A 20,488-nucleotide genomic window follows, 5' to 3' on the forward strand; every position below is an offset into this window, starting at 1 on the left:
CTACAAGCATATGCTGTGACAGGGCACTTTAAAAACTGCTTGGACTGGAGTAAATCCCAACTTTATAATTCTGTTTTGAGCTGCATATATAAAAATGCTACTTCCACTGGAATATCCCAGATATTAGAAGCTGGTATACATCTGCATCCCCAGTTGAATAAATCCCCTACTATGAAATTAATGTATAAAACATGGCAAGCTATTAGACAACTATGGGAAAAGACAGATTATCACGACGATACACTATACACTGCTTTGTGGAAATTATCACTTGAAAGAATTATTAGGTATTGATGAGAGGTTCTGGCAGACACATGGAATCCGTACTCTTGGCCAGATATGGGGAAATAGAGAAATAATGGGTTTTGAAGATCTTAAACGTAAAAATAGTCTTGTAGATAAAGATTGGTTCCATTATTTTCAACTCAGAGCGGCTCTTAAACAAGCATTGCTGGGGAAAAGAATAGCTACCTCACGCCCTTCACCAGTCAAGGTAATTTCAAAAATGATTAATGGTAGGAGGAGAATATCAAATATGTATAATATCTTGTAAAAAAAAATTAGTGAAAAACAAGGTGTGAAGATTAATATGAGAAAATGGAATGGGATAGTGGAACAGATAAATTCTGAAGGGTGGAGCAAAGTATTTCAAGTAATAAACAAGACCTCCCAGAACCCACCACATAGGCTTACTCAATTCTTTGTCGTGCATCGTTTATATTACTCCCCTGACAAACTTATGAAATATTATAAGAACAAGGTATTTAGATGTTTAAAATGTGGGGAGATTGGAGTTGAGGATGTGCATCTACTGTGGGAGTGCCATTCTCTCCAAATTTTTGGGAATGAAGTGCTTGGTTATATTAAGGTACTTCATAAGGTGGATATCCCCCTAACCTTTAGGGCATGTGTGCTGGGTTTGGTGGAGGACATAGTGGATTCCGGCAAATTCTTAATAATAACTAAATTGTTAATTTCAGGCTAGGAGATGTAAGAAAATGGATAGAGAAAACCGCACCAACATAAGTATGTGGCTCAGTCTGGTCAAATGTTCGCTGGCTTGTGAGAGATTACATATAGTTACAAACCCTAAAAGGTGGAGGTTTGAGAGTCTGTGGGCAGAATGGCTGAAAAACTGATTAATATGGAGGTTGGACTGGGGTGTGGGGGGAGGGGTTGGGGATGGAGAGAGATGAGAGAGTTTTTTTTCTTTTTCTTTTATTTTTGGGATAGGGAGGGGGGTGGAAAATTATAAATTGTGATGTGGTGATACACAATTTTGTAATACTGATTTTACATGAAGCTAAGATACGTATGTCCTTTTTTGGTATTGTAGAAGCATAGAAACAAATAAAAAAAAAAAAAAAGTAAGAGGAAAATTACCTGAAATGACCACCCAAGTATTACCTCAGTGATTCCTGTGACCCAACTTGACTTTAAAACATTCACGTTCAACAATACTGTAGTTTGTTCAGGGGGTGTAAGCTTCCTGCTCAGAAATGTGACAAGGTGTTTTTCTACCCCAACCTCCTTAGAAAGGACTACACATGATCCCACTTCAGAGGCATCAGTTTGAAGAATTCAGTGGTGTGAGAATCTTCTGAACGAAGGTAGACAATTGGGAGAGTATGGATTCCATAGAGGCAACGGCCTTACCTAGTAGCTGCTGGAGGTTTTTTTTTTGTATTTTGGGTAGTGTTTGTAACACTGATGTAACAGGCTTAGTTTCCACAATCAAATGTGCACACGACTTAACATGCAGTTTGGATTTTAAATCCACACCATGTCAATTTTTGTTAACAGATTTTCCTTTTTTTGCAATGAAAAGGGGGACATGTGTGTTACAAAGCATATGTGGATCTGCTATGTGACTAGAACGGATTTGTCTTGGGGCTACTTTCAAGGGAGTTATCTAAGTGTCCCCCTGGTTTTCACCTTTTAACCCCTATACTGCAGTGGCTGAGTTCGGGGTTAGGGCCCCAACACTACACTACACTGTGTCCCACGGATGCCATCAAAACAATACAGGCAATAAACTGAGCTTGCTTCTCCAGTCTCCTCCCGGGCAGAGGAAGGTTTCATGCTGAGGAAAGGCCTGAGCTAGCTGTCCTTCTGTCTCTCAGAAGGCTGGTACCCTGGCCAAAGGCTTGTGGCCCAGAGTCTGTGGCTCAGCTTCCCCGTCTCAGTGTCTTCTGGTCATTCATGCAGTCTGCAGTCTCCCCTACTAAACACTGGTCCCTATTAGTTGACTGGCAGAGTCTTTATTACTAAACACTGGTCTCCTGCAGACAACTAGGGGCACTGATTTCTCTCCTTATATATAGTTTCTAATTGAACTAGAACCATCTAGTGGGAGGGGTGGAGTGGAAAGGAACACACTAAACAGATACAATGTTACATTTTCAGTCTGACATAGACTTGTATACAGTTTCAATACAAATCTATGGGCGTACCTCTCAACTTTAGAAAATAGGAAAGAGGAACAATATGTACGGCAATACTTTTCATACTAAGCCACGCCTCTAACTCTGCCCAAAACATAACTATACACACCCAGTCCCCTTAATGCCTACAAATGTCAGCACACAGTAGCAATGTCCACAATGTGCCCCCTTCACAGTAGTTACACAGACTAGTAAAACGTTAACAATGTTTTGAACTTTTGACTTTCAGGCTCCATATCTCAGGATCAACTACAGCTTAGGTCGATTCCTAAGGGAAAGGTCACTGGTTCAAATCCAGGAGCAGCCATGAAGAAGATTTCTCAAGAAAAGAGAAACAACATCATCCAGCTCATCGATAGCAGTATCTCGGCCAAGAAAATTGCCAAACGGAATCATGTGAGTGCCATTACAGTTAAAAGAATAGGAAATTAAGTCCATTTATCCTATCCAAAGCCAAGAGGTGGCTCATCGCAAGGTCTACCAGTTAAGGTGCAACAAACAGCAGTGGAGGTGTCTAGTATGCTTCGTGATAGTGAGATCACAGACATCCATGCAAGCACCGTGCGACACACATTATACAAGTCTGGAATAGTGGCCCGAAAAAAGGTGAAGAATGTCTTCATAAGAAGCGTCGGCTAGAGTTTGGAAAAAAATACGAACAGTGGACAGATAGAAGATTGGAAACAGGTGATTTTGAGCGATGAGAAGAAAGTCCATACACTGGGATCTGATGGGTGCAAATGGGTCTGGAAGAAACAAGAGAAAAGGGGGTTAACGGATCGAGAAACTGAAGGAACTGTCAAGTTCGGTGGAGGAAGCCTGATATGGGGTTGTTTCACAGCTAAATTGTCACGGGTAGTACGGGGAAGGAAAGATAACCAAGGGGAACAACAAAACAACTACAGACTAGGCCCCAAGCTTAGGAAATAAAAAGGTCACCTCCTAGCAAACCCTGACTCTCTCCCTAAGCTGCTAACCACATGTGCAAGTCTCAAAGGTAGAAATGCACATGCACGGGAAACTAAGACTGCTGACACACTGCACCAAACCCTCAGCTTAGGGAACAGGGAAAGATGCAACCGGCTCCTTCCAACCTGAAGGAGCCAGTGTCTCCAGTTAGGACAGACACAACAAGAAAAGGGAAAGGACTTAGCTTGAGAAGCAACTGGAACAGGAGAATTACCACACAAGCAGAGCACTCCTCAGAAGAACTATTAGCCGCAGGGAAACCAGTGAAAGGCGGAACATATAAATAGCCACCTGACTGATAATGAGCAACACGTGCGAAGGGGTGGAAACCTGTCAGCAACAATGAAAACAATACAGATCTGTTAGATCGACTCCTGAGTCTTCCGTCTATCTGAACTTCTAAGATCTCTCCCAGAGCCGGCAGTGACATAAATGCATTAACTACTTGACCACGATCGATGGTGGTCTTACTGCTGAACTATACGTGAGTATCCTACAAGATTAGTATTGTGGGTATGAAAAGGACGACATAGTGTTCCAACAGGACAACGACCTGAAGCATACACTGATATTGGCGAATAAATGGTTCAATGACAATGACGAAGTAGAGGTGCTGGATTGGCACTCACAGTCCCCAGACGCCAGCCCAATCGAACACTTGTGGGTAGAGTTGAAGAAAAAGTTGTATTTGTACCCAAGTGAGTCGACCGGTATGCACCAACATTGGGAACGTGTAGAAGAGACCTGGGAATTTTGGTTTAGACATGCTTGAATCTGATCGAATTTTAGGAGCAAAACAGCTACAATGCAGTTGCATGACAAGAATCTGCATAACTAATCATATGCTTAATAGTTGCAAGTCCAATTTATATATGAGATAGCCAAGAAGATTGTCTATAGAATGATGGTAGTCTCACGTTTGAAGCTGTAGTGGATGGTGAGATATGGAGCCTGAAAGTCAAAAGTTCAAAACATTGTCACCTTTTTGCTCGTCAGTGTATGCCCATATGAACCACTTCACAGTACTAATGCTGACATTGTGACCCTCACAGTAGTTATGTCCTTCTGCCTATATTTCTCCCCTTCACAGTAGTAATATCCCCATTGTACTTCTTTCACAGTAGTTATGCCCACAATGTGACCCATCACAGTAGCTATGCCCAGATGTGCCCCCTCACAGTAGTTATGCCCACAAAGTGCCCCCTCACAGTACTTATGACAAGATATGTACAAACCGGATTCCAAAAAAGTTGGGACACTAAACAAATTGTGAATGAAAACTGAATGCAATGATGTGGAGATGGCAAATGTCAATATTTTATTTGTAATAGAACGTAGATGACAGATCAAACGTTTAATCCGAGTAAATGTATCATGTAAAAATATGTTGATTCAAATTTTCACGGTGTCAACAAATCCCCAAAAAGTTGGGACAAGTAGCAATAAGAGGCTGGAAAAAGTAAATTTGAGCATAACGAAGAACTGGAAGACCAATTAATAGTGTTGATCACAAATATTCGAATTTCGAATTTTTATCGCGAATATAGCCACTTCGAAAATTCGCGAATATTTCGAATATAGTTATATATATTCGTAATTTCGAATATTCGTTTTTTCCGAATTTTTTTTTTTTTTTTATCAGTACACATGATCCCTTTCTGCTTCTAGCTTGTGGGCCAATAAGAAGGCTGCAATATACTTGACTTTAGGAGTAGTGATGAGCGGCAGGGGTCATATTCGAAAATGCACGATTTTTTTTTCTTGAAAAAATCGGCAAGGTAATTATTGTGTAATATGCGAATTTTCGTAATTTGAATTTTCTGATTCGAATTTTTATTGCGAATTTTTCAACTTTAAGACAAAGAAGATTATAGCACTATGTTAGCTAAATTGCTCTATATTCGTTTTTTTCGAATATTCGCTATATTGCTATATATTACGAATATTCGAAAAAACTGTTATAGCAATATAGCGAATATTCAAAAAATCGAAAATAGAGCAATTTAGCTAATATAGTGCTATAATCTTTTTTTTTTTTTTCTTGAAAAAAATCGGCAAGGTAATGATTGTATAATATGCGAATTTTCGGATTCGAATTTTTATTGCGAATTTTTTAACTTACAACTATTAGACAAAGAAGATTATAGCACTATATTAGCTAAATTGCTCTATATTCGTTTTTCGAATTTTCGCTATATTGCTATAACTTCGTTTTTTCGAATATTTGTAATATTCTAAATCAAGGATATATAGCAATATAGCGAATATTCGAAAAAAACGAATATAGAGCAATTTAGCTAACATAGTGCTATAATCTTCTTTGTCTTAAAGTTGAAAAATTCGCAATAAAAATTCGAATACGAAAATTCGCATATTACACAATCATTACCTTGCCGATTTTTTGCAAGAAAAAAATTTGCGAATTTTCGAATATTCGACGAATATTCTAAAAAATATTCGCGAAATATCGCGAATTCGAATATGACCCCTGACGCTCATCACTACCAATTAACAGTGATCAGGTCAATTGGCAACATGATTGGGTATAAAAAGAGCTTCTCAGAGTGGCAGTGTCTCTCAGAAGCCAAGATGGGTAGAGGATCACCAATTCCCACAATGTTGCGCAGAAAGATAGTGGAGCAATATCAGAAAGGTGTTACCCAGTGAAAAATTGCAAAGACTGCATCTATCATCATCAACTGTGCATAACATCATCCGAAGATTCAGAGAATCTGGAACAATCTCTGTGCGTAAGGGTCAAGGCCGTAAAACCATACTGGATGCCCGTGATCTCCGGGCCCTTAAACGACACTGCACCTCAAACAGGAATGCTACTGTAAAGAAAATCACAGAATGGGCTCAGGAATACTTCCAGAAACCATTGTCAGTGAACACAATCCACCGTGCTATCTGCCGTTGCCAGCTGAAACTCTACAGTGCAAAGAAGAAGCCATTTCTAAGCAAGATCCACAAGCTCAGGCGTTTTTGCTGGGCAAGGGATCATTTAAAATGGAGTGTGGCAAAATGGAAGACTGTTCTGTGGTCAGACGAGTCACGATTCGAAGTTCTTTTTGGAAATCTGGGACGCCATGTCATCCGGACCAAAGAGGACAAGGACAACCCAAGTTGTTATCAACGCTCAGTTCAGAAGCCTGCATCTCTGATGGTATGGGGTTGCATGTCTGGAAAGGCACCATCAATGCAGAAAAATATATTCAGGTTCTAGAACAACATATGCTCCCATCCAGACGTCATCTCTTTCAGGGAAGACCCTGCATTTTTCAACAAGATAATGCCAGACCACATTCTGCATCAATCACAACATCATGGCTGCGTAGGAGAAGAATCCGGGTACTGAAATGGCCAGTCTGCAGTCCAGATCTTTCACCTATAGAGAACATTTGGCGCATCATAAAGAGGAAGGTGCAACAAAGAAGGCCCAAGACGATTGAACAGTTAGAGGCCTGTATTAGACAAGAATGGGAGAGCATTCCTATTTCTAAACTTGAGAAACTGGTCTCCTCGGTCCCCAGACGTCTGTTGAGTGTTGTAAGAAGAAGGGGAGATGCCACACAGTGGTGAAAATGGCCTTGTCCCAACTTTTTGGGGATTTGTTGACACCATGAAATTGTGATTCAACATATTTTTCCCTTAAAATGGTACATTTTCTCAGTTTAAACTTTTGTTTAGTGATTTATGTTCTATTCTGAATAAAATATTAGAAATTGGCACCTCCACATCATTGCATTCAGTTTTTATTTACGGTTTGTATAGTGTCCCAACTTTTTTGGAATCCGGTTTGTAAACAAGGATGTGCTTTTTAATTAAAAAAAAAACTCCTCCAGCTCCAGGCTTTATTGTTTTAATGATGCCCAGATATGTACTACTTCACAGCAGTTATGCCCAGATGTGCCCCTTCACAGTAGCTATATCCAAATGTGCCACCTCAGAGTAGTTATGCCAAGATATGTGACCCCTTCTCAGTATACAGGTCATTCTAAAAAAATTAGCATATTGTGATAAAGTTCATTATTTTCTGTAATGTACTGATAAACATTAGACTTTCATATATTTTAGATTCATTACACACAACTGAAGTAGTTCAAGCCTTTTATTGTTTTAATATTGATGATTTTGGCATACAGCTCATGAAAACCCAAATCTCCTATCTCAAAAAATTAGCATATTTCATCCGACCAATAAAAGAAAAGTGTTTTTAATACAAAAAAAGTCAACCTTCAAATAATTATGTTCAGTTATAAACTCAATACTTGGTCCGGATTCCTTTTGCAGAAATGACTGCTTCAATGCGGCGTGGCATGGAGGCAATCAGCCTGTGGCACTGCTGAGGTGTTATGGAGGCCCAGGATGCTTCGATAGCGGCCTTAAGCTCATCCAGAGTGTTGGGTCTTGCGTCTCTCAACTTTCTCTTCCCAATATCCCACAGATTCTCTATGGGGTTCAGGTCAGGAGAGTTGGCAGGCCAATTGAGCACAGTAATACCATGGTCAGTAAACCATTTACCAGTGGTTTGGGCGCTGTGAGCAGGTGCCAGGTCGTGCTGAAAAATGAAATCTTCATCTCCATAAAGCTTTTCAGCAGATGGAAGCATGAAGTGCTCCAAAATCTCCTGATAGCTAGCTGCATTGACCCTGCCCTTGATAAAACACAGTGGACCAACACCAGCAGCTGACATGGCACCACAGACCATCACTGACTGTGGGTACTTGACACTGGACTTCAGGCATTTTGGCATTTCCCTCTCCCCAGTCTTCCTCCAGACTCTGGCACCTTGATATCCAAATGACATGCAAAATTTGCTTTCATCCGAAAAAAGTACTTTGGACCACTGAGCAACAGTCCAGTGCTGCTTCTCTGTAGCCCAGGTCAGGCGCTTCTGCCGCTGTTTCTGGGGAATGCGGCACCTGTAGCCCATTTCCTGCACACGCCTGTACACGGTGGCTCTGGATGTTTCTACTCCAGACTCAGTCCACTGCTTCCGCAGGTCCCCCAAGGTCTGGAATCGGTCCTTCTCCACAATCTTCCTCAGGGTCCGGTCACCTCTTCTCGTTGTGCAGCGTTTTCGGCCACACTTTTTCCTTCCCACAGACTTCCCACTGAGGTGCCTTGATACAGCACTCTGGGAACAGCCTATTCGTTCAGAAATTTCGTTCTGTGTCTTACCCTCTTGTTTGAGGGTGTCAATGATGGCCTTCTGGACAGCAGTCAGGTCGGCAGTCTTACCCCTGATTGCGGTTTTGAGTAATGAACCAGGCTGGGAGTTTTTAAAAGCCTCAGGAATCTTTTGCAGGTGTTTAGAGTTAATTAGTTGATTCAGATGATTAGGTTAATAGCTTGTTTAGAGAACCTTTTCATGATATGCTAATTTTTTGAGATAGGAATTTTGGGTTTTCATGAGCTGTATGCCAAAATCATCAATATTAAAACAATAAAAGGCTTGGACTACTTCAGTTGGTGTGTAATGAATCTAAAATATATGAAAGTCTAATGTTTATCAGTACATTACAGAAAATAATGAACTTTATCACAATATGCTAATTTTTTGAGAAGGACCTGTATATGCCAAGACATGTCCCTTCACAGTAGTTATGCCTAGATGTGCCCCCTTCATAATAGTTCATCTCCAATATGTGCCCACTTCATAGGAAGTAGAAAAAAAAGAACAGTAAATACTCACCTAATTCCTCCAATGATCACTGCAGGCGCACCCCAGCAGGCAGGATACTGTTACACATCATGTTTGCAGGGCTATGTTGGAGGAGGAGTCCACAGGCTAATTCCACCGCTCCTCCTACACAGACCAGCAGCACAATGTCTGATCACATTGTGCTGCTGCTGGGGAGTGCTAGCAGCTGAGGTAAATGGTGAAGCGGGGAGCGAACAGCCGGACATACCTCAGCTGTTCTGGGACCACGGGACAGCCACTGAAATCCAAGACTGTCCCGCCAGATCTGGGACGGTTGGGAGGTATGTCTATGGGAATGACTAAACAGTTTTTCCAAAGCGGTGATAACAGTATTTGTAGAGCAGCACAAAATGGACCTTCTGGCCTGTCTGGAATGCACTAGCTGTGAAGGGACAGCCAATCCAACGCCGTCCCATAGACATGAATGGTTCACAGAAGATATCACAGCAGCATGTCCAAAAGTCACACTGGACATGCTGCTGTGAACTAAACAGTTTTTCCAGACATCAAATAAGTCAGATCAGATCAGACAGTGAGGGGTCAAATCCAGAAAACAGGCAGAAGTTGGTACACAGGCAGATGAAAGTAGAAGCAGCAATAGGCCACTAGAAAACTAGAACCTATTGCTCAGAGACTTCCACAAGGTAGCTAGACATTGGCTCGGGAAGATTAGGATGTGCATGCTGGCTCCTTAAAAATCAGAGGAAGCATTCTTGCACCTTATTTGCAGACGTTGCTGGCAGGAAGCGGACCGCAGCCTACGTGGTAGAAGCTACAGAGCATGACATCCTTGAAATCAAACTTCTGTTGCTGTTGTTATCAGGATACAGGCACAATATACAAGTCTGTTCTCTGCATGATGACACCACAGGAACTGGCACCTCCTTCTGTGTGACAAGCAAAGTACCATCATGTATTTTATTCTTTGTGCCGGTAAGGGAGGGTATTTGGAATCAGTCAAGTTTACAAGAAGTTTTTTTTCTTTTATTTATTTATTTATTATATAAAAAAATAAGAATGACAGCCATATAAAATACATTAAGCATCTAATTGCTCAAAATAAACCCTCTAGCGGGGCAGCTGCCAAATAAACCATATCAAAACATAAACCCCATAAACAAAAAAAAAACATAGTCCCTCTGGTGGAGCAGGAAAAAAAAAAAAAAGGACCATCTATCACAAAGACCATGTTTTAGACCATGCTTCTGGCTTATTTTGGGAAGTATATCTAATCTTGTCATATACCTTCACTTTATTAACCAGGCTGAGCCAGTTATTTATATCAGGAGTGGCTCTAGCCATCCACCCACGTGCAATAATTACTCTAGCCAGCATAAAAACCATATACGTCCTGACTTGACCTTGCTCTATATCCCCTAATATGGCAGCTTGTATGTTAAACGGCGGCTATACCCCAGTCTTATTTTTAACATTTCCATATACACCCTGCCAAATACCTAAACATATCGGCAGTACCATCAGAGATGCATGAAGTCGGCGAACTCATGGCAACCCGAGTTAGGCCCCCCATGCATCCTTGCTATTCGAGCGGGGGATAAATATATATATAGCCAGTGAACAAAATTAAACTGTATTACTATGTATTTAGAATTCACCAAACATCTGCTCATATTGCAATAAATCCGATCCCAATCTGTCTGTATTAATCCAGGAATTTCGCATCTCCATCTCCCCCAACTAGGAAATAACGACCTACCTGCCAAGCCATGGATCAATCCCCTGTATTTACAGTATGTGATCATTTATTCTTCCCCTTCTGTGCCTTAGTCAAACTTTCTATTAGTCTATTATATACTACTCTAAATAATGGAGACTAACCTGTAAGAGTATAAGCGGGGTGCAATTGTCTGTATCTAAACCAATCAATCCTATATATACCTTTTAGGTGAGAAATCTCATTGAATGTGAGCATAACCCCATCCATAAAAATTAGTGAGATATAATTAATACCCGAATTTATCCATAACCTATCTAACCTATCACAAATTCACTCAGGTGAACATTTCCCCAAATTGGCGTAAAATCTAGAGTGACAGTAACCTCTAGTAGCTTTCTCGTGTGTTCCCATACTTTAGTGAGGAGGTTCACCATGGCATGGCATATAGGTCCCCTCCTTTGTTTCAACTGTCCGGGTTCCAACAAAAGGAAAATATCTTTGTAACCTGAGCTACGAACCAGATCTTTTAACACCGGGTCAAGCTGCTATTCCCTCATCCTTTGTAGCTGAGCTGCTAGGCAGTAACCTCTAAAGAAGGTTACACCTAAACCTTGTGAACTAACAGAATAGTACAGAGATTTTAGTTTTATTCTAACTCGTTTTCTCCCCCAGATCAGCTCGTTTAATAGTTTATCAATAAGTGAGAAGGTACTATTGTCAATCCAGACTGGAGCAGCTATAAATTGATACAGGAGTTGAGGGAGGATAATCATTTTAATAAATTAGATATTATCCCCTATTGATAAGGGCAGTTTAGACCAAATCGCAATCTTATCTTTTATTTTTTTAATTAACGGGTTGATATTGAGTGGAACAAAACCATCTATAGAGAACAAAACTCTTATTCCCAGATACTCAAAGGACTCCAGTGGCCCCAGTATCCTCAAGACTCCAGCACCATTTCATCCAGGGGCAACAGGATGGTCTTGTTCCAGTTAATCTCCAACCTTGACATAGCCCCGAACTCCTCCACACTATGAATGATGTTAGGTAAGGTGTTCGGGGTATCGCCCAAACAAAATAGGATGTCGTCGGCATATAAAGACACTTTTCTTACTCTCCCATCTTCTCCGAAACCTCTTATTGAGTCGTCCTGCCTGATCTTTAAGGACAGAGGTTCTAAAAAAATATTAAATAAAAGAGGGGATAGGGGACATCCCTGTCACATACTTCATGATAATAAAACAGATGGCGTTAACACACCTTTAACACTAATTCGAGCAGTCGGGTATGTATATAACAATCGTGTAAGATTAATAAAGTAGTCCCCAATGTCAAAATATCTTATTGTTGTCAAAAGGAAGCCCCACTCCACCCTGTCAAAGGCCTTAGTGCCATCCAAAGACACCCTCCTCCAGCTGATTCCTGTGCGGCCGCGTCACTTCCGGTATAGACTTTTCGCAAAGTACAGAGTGCTGGCAGAACACTGGCCGGCATTTGACTTCCTGGTTCCACTCTCTGCTAACAGCAGCTGCGCATGGGAGCGGAACTGGGCGGGAAATTCAAATAAAAAGGGACAAACACACATAAAAGAGGTTATACATTGTAATCTGAGAGGATTACACTGTATAACCTCAGATCTGACATTTGATGACTGTACAGTGCCCCTTGCCTGCCATTTTACTGTCATTTGTGCCCATAAAATATTTATGCAAAAAATTGTACCACTCTTGGTACAAAATTCCTGACATAATCATACCGCCAGGGAGGTTAGAGAAAAGATAAACATTTGAGGAAATAGGGCTGGGGCTTGGTTGGGAGGGATAATGCAAGAGAGAGGGTCAGGTGCAGATGTTATCCTGGGCCATTCAGGTAGGGTGGGTTAGGGAGGGGTTTGCAGCCTGTTGCGGTGTCCGCTTCTGGGTAGGAGGTATTAGGAAAGGAAATGTTTTCTTTTTTCTTTCTTTCCTCTTTCTCCCTCTCTCCCTCTCTCTCGATGGGCCCCCCCCCCCTTCATCCCTCTGTGCTCCGCCCCCCCCCCCCCTTCTTGGGTTCATATGACAGATAGGAAATAGATAACTGCCATAATGAGACTGAATGAGATTAATCTCATGGAATATTAGGGGACTAGGTAGGGGAATTAAGAGAGTTGCGATCTTTGATTCAATACTTAGGATGTTGCCAGCCATGGTTTGCCTGCAAGAAACACATCTGACAGGTGAGACGCTATCAGGGCTGAATAAGCCATGGGTACAATATGCCTTTCACTCGGTATTTTCATCATATGCGAGAGGAGTGAGTATATTGATCCACCAAAATATAGACATTAAAATAGTAAATACAGCTATAGATGAGGATGGTTGATTTGTTTTTATTAATTGTATCTTAGAGGGCAAACCATGGATTATAGCGAATGTATATATACCCCCCCCCCCCCCCTCTTTTAGACCAGATGTCCTATTAAAAATAAATGAGTTTTTGCTTAAAGTGGGAGATAAGTCACTTCTAGTTATGGGAGATTTAAATAATGTAATGGATGGCCAAATGGACAGATGTAGACTAAACAATACGCAATTAACCAATACTGGGTCAAAATTAAAAGATATTACAATAGAACTGGGGTGGATTGACATTTGGAGGGTGATGAATCCTAAGTTAAAAAGATATTTATATTTTTCTGAAACACACAGGAGTTTATCACGGATTGATCTAGTTTTTACTGATAATAGAGGTGCACAAGATATCGAACAGGTTCAGTATGGAGGACGAGGGATTTCGGATCAAAATTCTATTATTATAAAGATAAAAACAAAAACAATGAACATAAGTATAGGATGGATTAATATAATGGGTACACACGATAAGAGATTAGGAAATATTTTGAGATTAATGAGGGATCCACAGAAAACAATATAGTATGGGATGCCGCAAAGGCCTTTATAAGAGGGATTGTCACTAAATATACTATGATTTATAGGAAGAGTATAAAGAAAAAGATTATGGATTTAGAAAGTGAGGTGGAAAAATGTGAAAAAAAATATATAGACGACCCTATAGTTCAAAACTATAAAGAGTGGACAGATAAAGCGGCCAAATTTGAAACGGAGCTGCTTTTAATAGCGTAAAAAAGTTGGCAGCCCTGGTGACAACCTCCATAAAAAAAATATATATTCATTGCCTGATAGATAAATCCGGTCATAAATTTACGGAACAATCAGCTAAAATAATTCTCCTTAAAGAATATTTTGAAGACATGTACAGTAGTAAGATAAATAGGAGTGGGGGGGAATTACAACAGTTTTTAGATAAAATTCCTATTTCTATGTTAACAGCTGATCAAAGAGAAACCTTAGAAGCTCCTATAAATCCGGCAGAGGTGGAGGCAATATTGTTAAGGATAACCAAGAATAAGACCCCAGGAATAGATGGGATTCCATTTGAAATCTATGTATCATATAAAGAGTTATTTATCCCGAAACTCCTTACAATGTGGACCGCTTCGTGGGAAATAGGAAAACTCCCAGATTCTGTGAGAGAAGCTTTGATAACACTTATTTTAAAACCAGGGAAAGATTCAACAGTACCGGACTCGTACCGTCCCATTTCATTAATTAATACTGATAATAAATTATTAGCAAGGGTCTTAGCAAATAGACTTGGTAGAGTAGTTCCCTGATTATTCATGAGGATCAGTCAGGCTTTATGGCAGGTAAAACTACAACTGATAATATAATGAGATACTTTATGGCTACCCAATTGGAACCCTCAAATGGTGGAGAACGCATGATTGTAACTATAGACGCATCCAAGGCCTTTGATACGATAGAATGGTCCTTTTTGTTTGCCACATTAATGATAATGGGATTTGGAGATAATTTTATAAATTAGGTCAAGCGATTATATACTAAGGCTTCTGCAAGGGTAATATTAAATAGTGAGTTCTCGGATAAAATACATATTGGTAGGGGGGTTAGGCAGGGCTGCCCCTATCCCCCCTGCTATTTGCCATAGCTATCGAACCTTTAGCTGATTTGATCAGATAGGATAAATAAATTGTGGGTTTCAGATATGGGGCCCATGAGAATTTTTTTTCCCTATATGCAGATGACATCATGCTGTTTGGATCGCATGATTCACCTAGGAAGATTTTTCAAGTAGTAAAAGATTATTTGTAACCATGCGGGATTGAATATAAACTGGTCAAAATCAGCCTGTATACCAATTGATATACATTATGGGGGGTCCATAACAGCAAGTGATGGAGGGCTTGGAGATCTGCCCCAGATGTCAGAAGGGAGAGGAGAGCTGCTGTCTCCCAGCAATGGTGGGGCTGGGGGCTGCTTATTTTGCCAGGGCTCATGTAGGGGGGTCCCAGGAAGGCTATATGCAGGGTCCCCTGGGATAATATCCCGTCCCCTAAGAGCCACAGTACTTTTACTTGATGTCGCCCCCTGAGAAGTGGGTCCAGGAGCCATCATGTTGGGATCCCTCCTACCAGCAGCAACAGGCCGAAAATCCAGGGCAGCCGGTGAGAGCCCCAGCCCAGGGGATTCTTGCGTGGACACCGCCAGCGGCAATCCGGTTCCCTGGAGAGTTCAAGCAGGGGTATGTAGCGCTGTATCCTTCTCCCTGCTGAGAGCACGGGAATCAGGCGGGGGGAGGGAGGAATGGCGGGAGGCCCTCTGTGCCTTGGTGCTGCGTGGTGGAAGAGCTGGACCCTGAGCGCAATCCCAGCACTGTTCAAGGGTCCCGGCAGGTGAGGGGGATCGGGGAGGGAGAGAACAATGACCACTCAGGAGTCTTTTTTCTTTTCTTTTATTCCAAAGCCATGGTAGTAATAAAATAAAATAAAAAAGACTCTTGAGTGGTCATTGTTCATTTCTGACATCTCTACGGGTGACCCAGACGCAGGAGGTGTGATGTGGGTGTCTTGAGCTTTATCCCACATTACCCTCCTGGGTGAAGTGAGTCATTAATATTTTGATTTTATATGTCACTTTCTATACCATTGTTTGACTTTATTTTTTTACCATTGTTTGACTATATGTGATCTGATCCTGAGAGTATATATATCCTGAGAGTGTGTAAGTATTGCTACTCCACTTGTTTATACAAACCCCATAGATTCTATTTTAGTTTTTTTTACGATCCAAATCCTAGATCCTAGGGATTTTGGCGCCTGCTCTTTGGTCGTTTTCAGCGTTTCGACGCAACATCACTTTTCTTCCCTATCACCTACCCTGAGGGCATCAGGGTTAGGTTGAGACCATTGGCAGCCTGCCCTCCTTTGCTCTATCAATAATTTTGTCCAATATATATTTTTGTCCAGTCGAGTTGAACCTTCCTTTTTACACTGTCTGCCTTCCCCTGCAAAGTTTTTCCTGGACCCTCGTCTTAAAGGCCCAGCGACTAACCCTCTTTTTCTTCTCCCGTCTCTGACAAACAGAGGATCTGCCAGCAACACCACCACCTGGGTCACTAAGCATCTTCACAATGTCCCATGGAAGCGTTCAGCTCTCCATCTCCCAAACACTGGAGCAGAAGAGGAAGTACCCCCCTACCCACCCACGATCCCTGGCCTGAATGCCAGCATTTCAAAATTACTGTCCTTTGAAATGCTGTCATTCCGTCTGGTGGAGAAGGAGAGTTTTAAAAGCCTTATGGCGGTGGCTGTCCCACAGTACATTGTGCCCAGCCGCCACTACTTTTCCAGGCGTGCCATTCGTTCTCTGCACAACCAAGTGGGGGACAAAATAAGGTGTGCACTGCGCAATGCCATCTGTGGCAAGGTCCACCTAACTACGGATACGTGGACCAGTAAGCACGGTCAGGGACGTTATATCTCCCTAACAGCACACTGGGTAAATGCAGTGGTGGCTGGGCCTGAGGTGGATAGCAGTTTGGCACATGTCCTTCCACCACCTAGGATTGCAGGGTGCTTCAGTTTGCCTCCTGTTGCTTCCTCCTCCTACTCCGCTTCCTCATCCTCTACCTGCTCCTCACCCGGTCAGCGTAATACCTTCACCACCAACTTCAGCACAGCCAGGGGTAAAATACAGCAGGCAGTTTTAAAACGTGCGGGCCGTCTGTGCGCGCTTTCGGCGTTCTCACCCTGCTGCTGCTCGCCTGTCAGCGCTGCCGTGTAACTTCGGTCTTCCAGCTCGCCTCATATGCGACGTACCCACAAGGTGGAACTCCACCTTGCACATGCTGGCCACACGCTGGTAGACGCGCTGCTGGTGGCATTCCCACCTGACAGCGGGGGCACAGTGAAAGCACAAGGTGAAGGCAGAGGAGGAGGAAGAGGTCGCCAATGCAGCTGGGGCACCACCAGCACCTCAGAAGGCAGGGTTAGCATGGCCGAAATGTGGTAAAGCTTTGTCAGCAGGCGACAATAACCAGCACCACCAGCTGATATGGAATGTCTTAGCAGGAGGCAGCATTTCAGCAACATAGCGGAGCAGTATGTTTGCACATGCCTACACGTACTGAATGACGGGTTTGCCCCCTTCAACTTCTAGGTCTCCAAATTGGGCACATGGCCTGAGCTTGCCCTTTATGCCTTAGAGGTGCTGCAGGGAGCGTAATCACAGACAAGCGCAGCCGCCTGTCCGCAGCCAATGTGGACAAGCTCACGTTCATTAAAATGACCCAGGCATGGATCCCACAGGACTTGTCCGTACCTTATGCAGTATAGACATGTATACCGGCCTTACCCAGCCATTGTTATACTACAGCACAATTGCTCATTGTTGTATTTTGGATATTTCCCACTCTTTTGGAGAGTACCCTAATATAAAAAAAAAATAACAATAAAATTAAAACAAAAAAACAGTGTCGGCTACCTCGTCCTCCACCGCTACTTCAACCTACACCGCTACATCCACCTCCACCTCAAACTCCTACTCCATATGGACCTTCACCTTATAAATCAAGATTATTATTTTTTTTATTTGTACGTATTTTATTTTTTGTAATTTCACTAATTTGTCTGTTACATTTTCGGGTGAAATTCACCAATTTTTGGTTGTGATATACCTCTGCTATACCTAGTAGATAGGTAAAAAAAAATCCCTAATTTGTCTGTTACATTCTTTGGTGACATTTGACAATTTTTGTCATGATTAAACCCCTGCTCTGCATAGGTGACAGGGACATAAATTTCTAAAAATCATCTCTTACATTGTCAGGTGACATTTTACTAATTTTGCCGTATACAAACCCCTGCTCTGCATAGGTGACAGGGAATTAAATTTAAAAAATTCATTTTTAATCTACACACGCCCCCTCCTTTCATTTAATGCTTAAACTTTAACCGCCTCCGGACCGCCTAACGCAGGATCACGGTCCGGAGGCGGCAGTCTCAGGCAGAGTCACGCATATATGCGTCATCTCGCGAGACGCGAGATGACGCGCACAGCCGGCCCGCGCATGCTCATCGTGGGCCGGCAAAAGTTTGAGGGGGGTTGCATCATCAGCCTGCCAGCCAATGATCATCGCTGGCAGGCTGATGATTTAAAAAAAAAACTAATCACAGGCCATTTAACACCTTATATTTATAAATATAAGGTGTTAAATGGCTGCTGTGCTCCTCTGCTGATTCTTTTGGTCGGTTGGTCTCAGCAGAGGAGCACAGTTCACAGTGAGTACACCAAACACTTCACTTAGCCCCCAGATCACCCTCCATCACCCCAATTAACCCCTTGATCGCCCCTGTCAATCACCTAGTGAAAGGGAAAAAAGTGATCAGTGTAAACTGTCACTTTTTTTTTCACTGGTATTGACTGATAGGTTTTAGGATAGTTTAGGCCCCTTGGTTAAGGTAGTTAGCAATCGGTTAGCGCCCAGCCCACCGCACCGCAGTCACTGATTCGCTGATTAGCGTATCGCTAATCAGCATTTGTACTTTTATAGTATCTGTAAGTGATCAAAACTGATCACAGTTAGATCTATAATAGTATTAGTGTCACCTTAGCTCGCCCTCCACCCAAAACGCAGTGTTTTCTTTTTTTTTTTTTTTTTGATCACTGCACAATCACTTTACAAGCGCTGCGGCGATAAAAAAAAATCTGTTTCGCTAGCCTCCCATTTGTAAGACAGGCTTGCTTTTTTTCTTGGGTAGTCTCAGGGAATACCCCCTAATATTAGTAGTCCAAATGTCAAACAAGGGGTATTCTTCTGAAGAGGCCTACAGGATTCTGACCCAGTTGGATGAGGAATGGGAACCCTCATCTGACGAATCTAGCGGGTCAGAATATAAACCTGTAGAAAGCAGTGGCTCTCTGACCCAAAGTTCGGACGAGGAGGTTGAGGTCCCTGATAGCACCAGGCGTACCCGGCCCCGTGTTGCTAGACCACAGGTTGCGCAGGATCCGCCTCAAGGGCAGCAGAGTGGGGCTGGCGGATTACGTGGTAAGGCATACACCAGCAGCGCAGCCCACCCTGGACCTAGTACCAGCACTGCCGTACAACATGGTGAAGTGGCGAGCACCAGAAGGGCAGTTGAAGCTGGTACGGTGGCACGTGCAATAGTTACCCCGTCGCAGCCACAGCACAGACAGGCCCATAGACCCCCTAGAGTCCCTGAGGTGCTGGCAAACCCTGATTGGCAGTCCCCAACTTCAGCCGCACCATTAGTTCCCCCTTTCACCGCCCAGTCTGGAGTTCGGGTTGAGACAGCTCAGACCGGTTCAGGCCTGGGATTTTTTGAGCTGTTCTTGACTGCGGAGCTCTTGGACATAGTCGTGGCAGAAACAAATAGGTATGCCACTCAATTTATAGCCGCCAACTCGGGAAGCTATTATGCCCAGCCTTTCCGGTGGAAACCCGTCCAAGTTTCCGAATAAAAAAAAATTCTGGGCCTTCTCCTCAACATGGGTCTAACCAAAAAGCATTAATTGCGGTCATATTGGTCCACGAACCCAATTCATTACATGCCCATGTTCTCTGCTGACATGTCCAGGGCACGATTTGAGGACATCCTGCGTTTCCTCCACTTTAGCGATAACACCACCTCCCGTCCCAGAGGCCACCCAGCTTTTGACCGGCTCCACAAAATTCGGCCCCTCATAGACCACTTCAACAACAAATTTTCTGATTTGTATACCCCTGAGCAAAACATCTGCGTAGACGAGTCCCTTATACATTTTACCGGGCGCCTTGGCTTCAAACAATACATCCCAAGCAAGCGCGCCCGGTATGATGAGAGGCGGATCCAGCACGGCTCCAAAACAAACACTAAACTCGTGCTTCTATCCTGGCCGACCTCCGCACATCGTCAGAGTGGGGCATGACAGACATCCAACGCCGTAACCCACATCCTCTCCTCAGGGCCGTATCCCCTCCAGTGCACCAGGTACTGAAGGGAACCCCGAAGAACTCTAGAGTCGAGAATCCTGGAGATCTCAAACTCCAAGTTTCCCTCGACCAGAACAGGAGGGGGAGGCAATGGCGATGTTTCCACCGGTCTCACATATTTTTTTTAGTAAAGACCTGTGGCACACATCATGGATCCTCCAAGTCTGCGGAAGATCCAGCCGAAATGCCACAGGATTGATCACCGCAGAAATTTTATACGGACCAATAAATCTTGGACCCAGTTTCCAAGATGGTACTCTCAATTTGATAATCCCAGAGGAACCAGTCCCAGAAAAGGTACCAAACTGAGGATGGAAACCGTATGCGCCCAAA

This window comes from Bufo gargarizans, chromosome 10, assembly GCF_014858855.1.
Source record: "Bufo gargarizans isolate SCDJY-AF-19 chromosome 10, ASM1485885v1, whole genome shotgun sequence".
In the NCBI taxonomy this organism is placed as follows: Eukaryota; Metazoa; Chordata; class Amphibia; order Anura; family Bufonidae; genus Bufo; species Bufo gargarizans.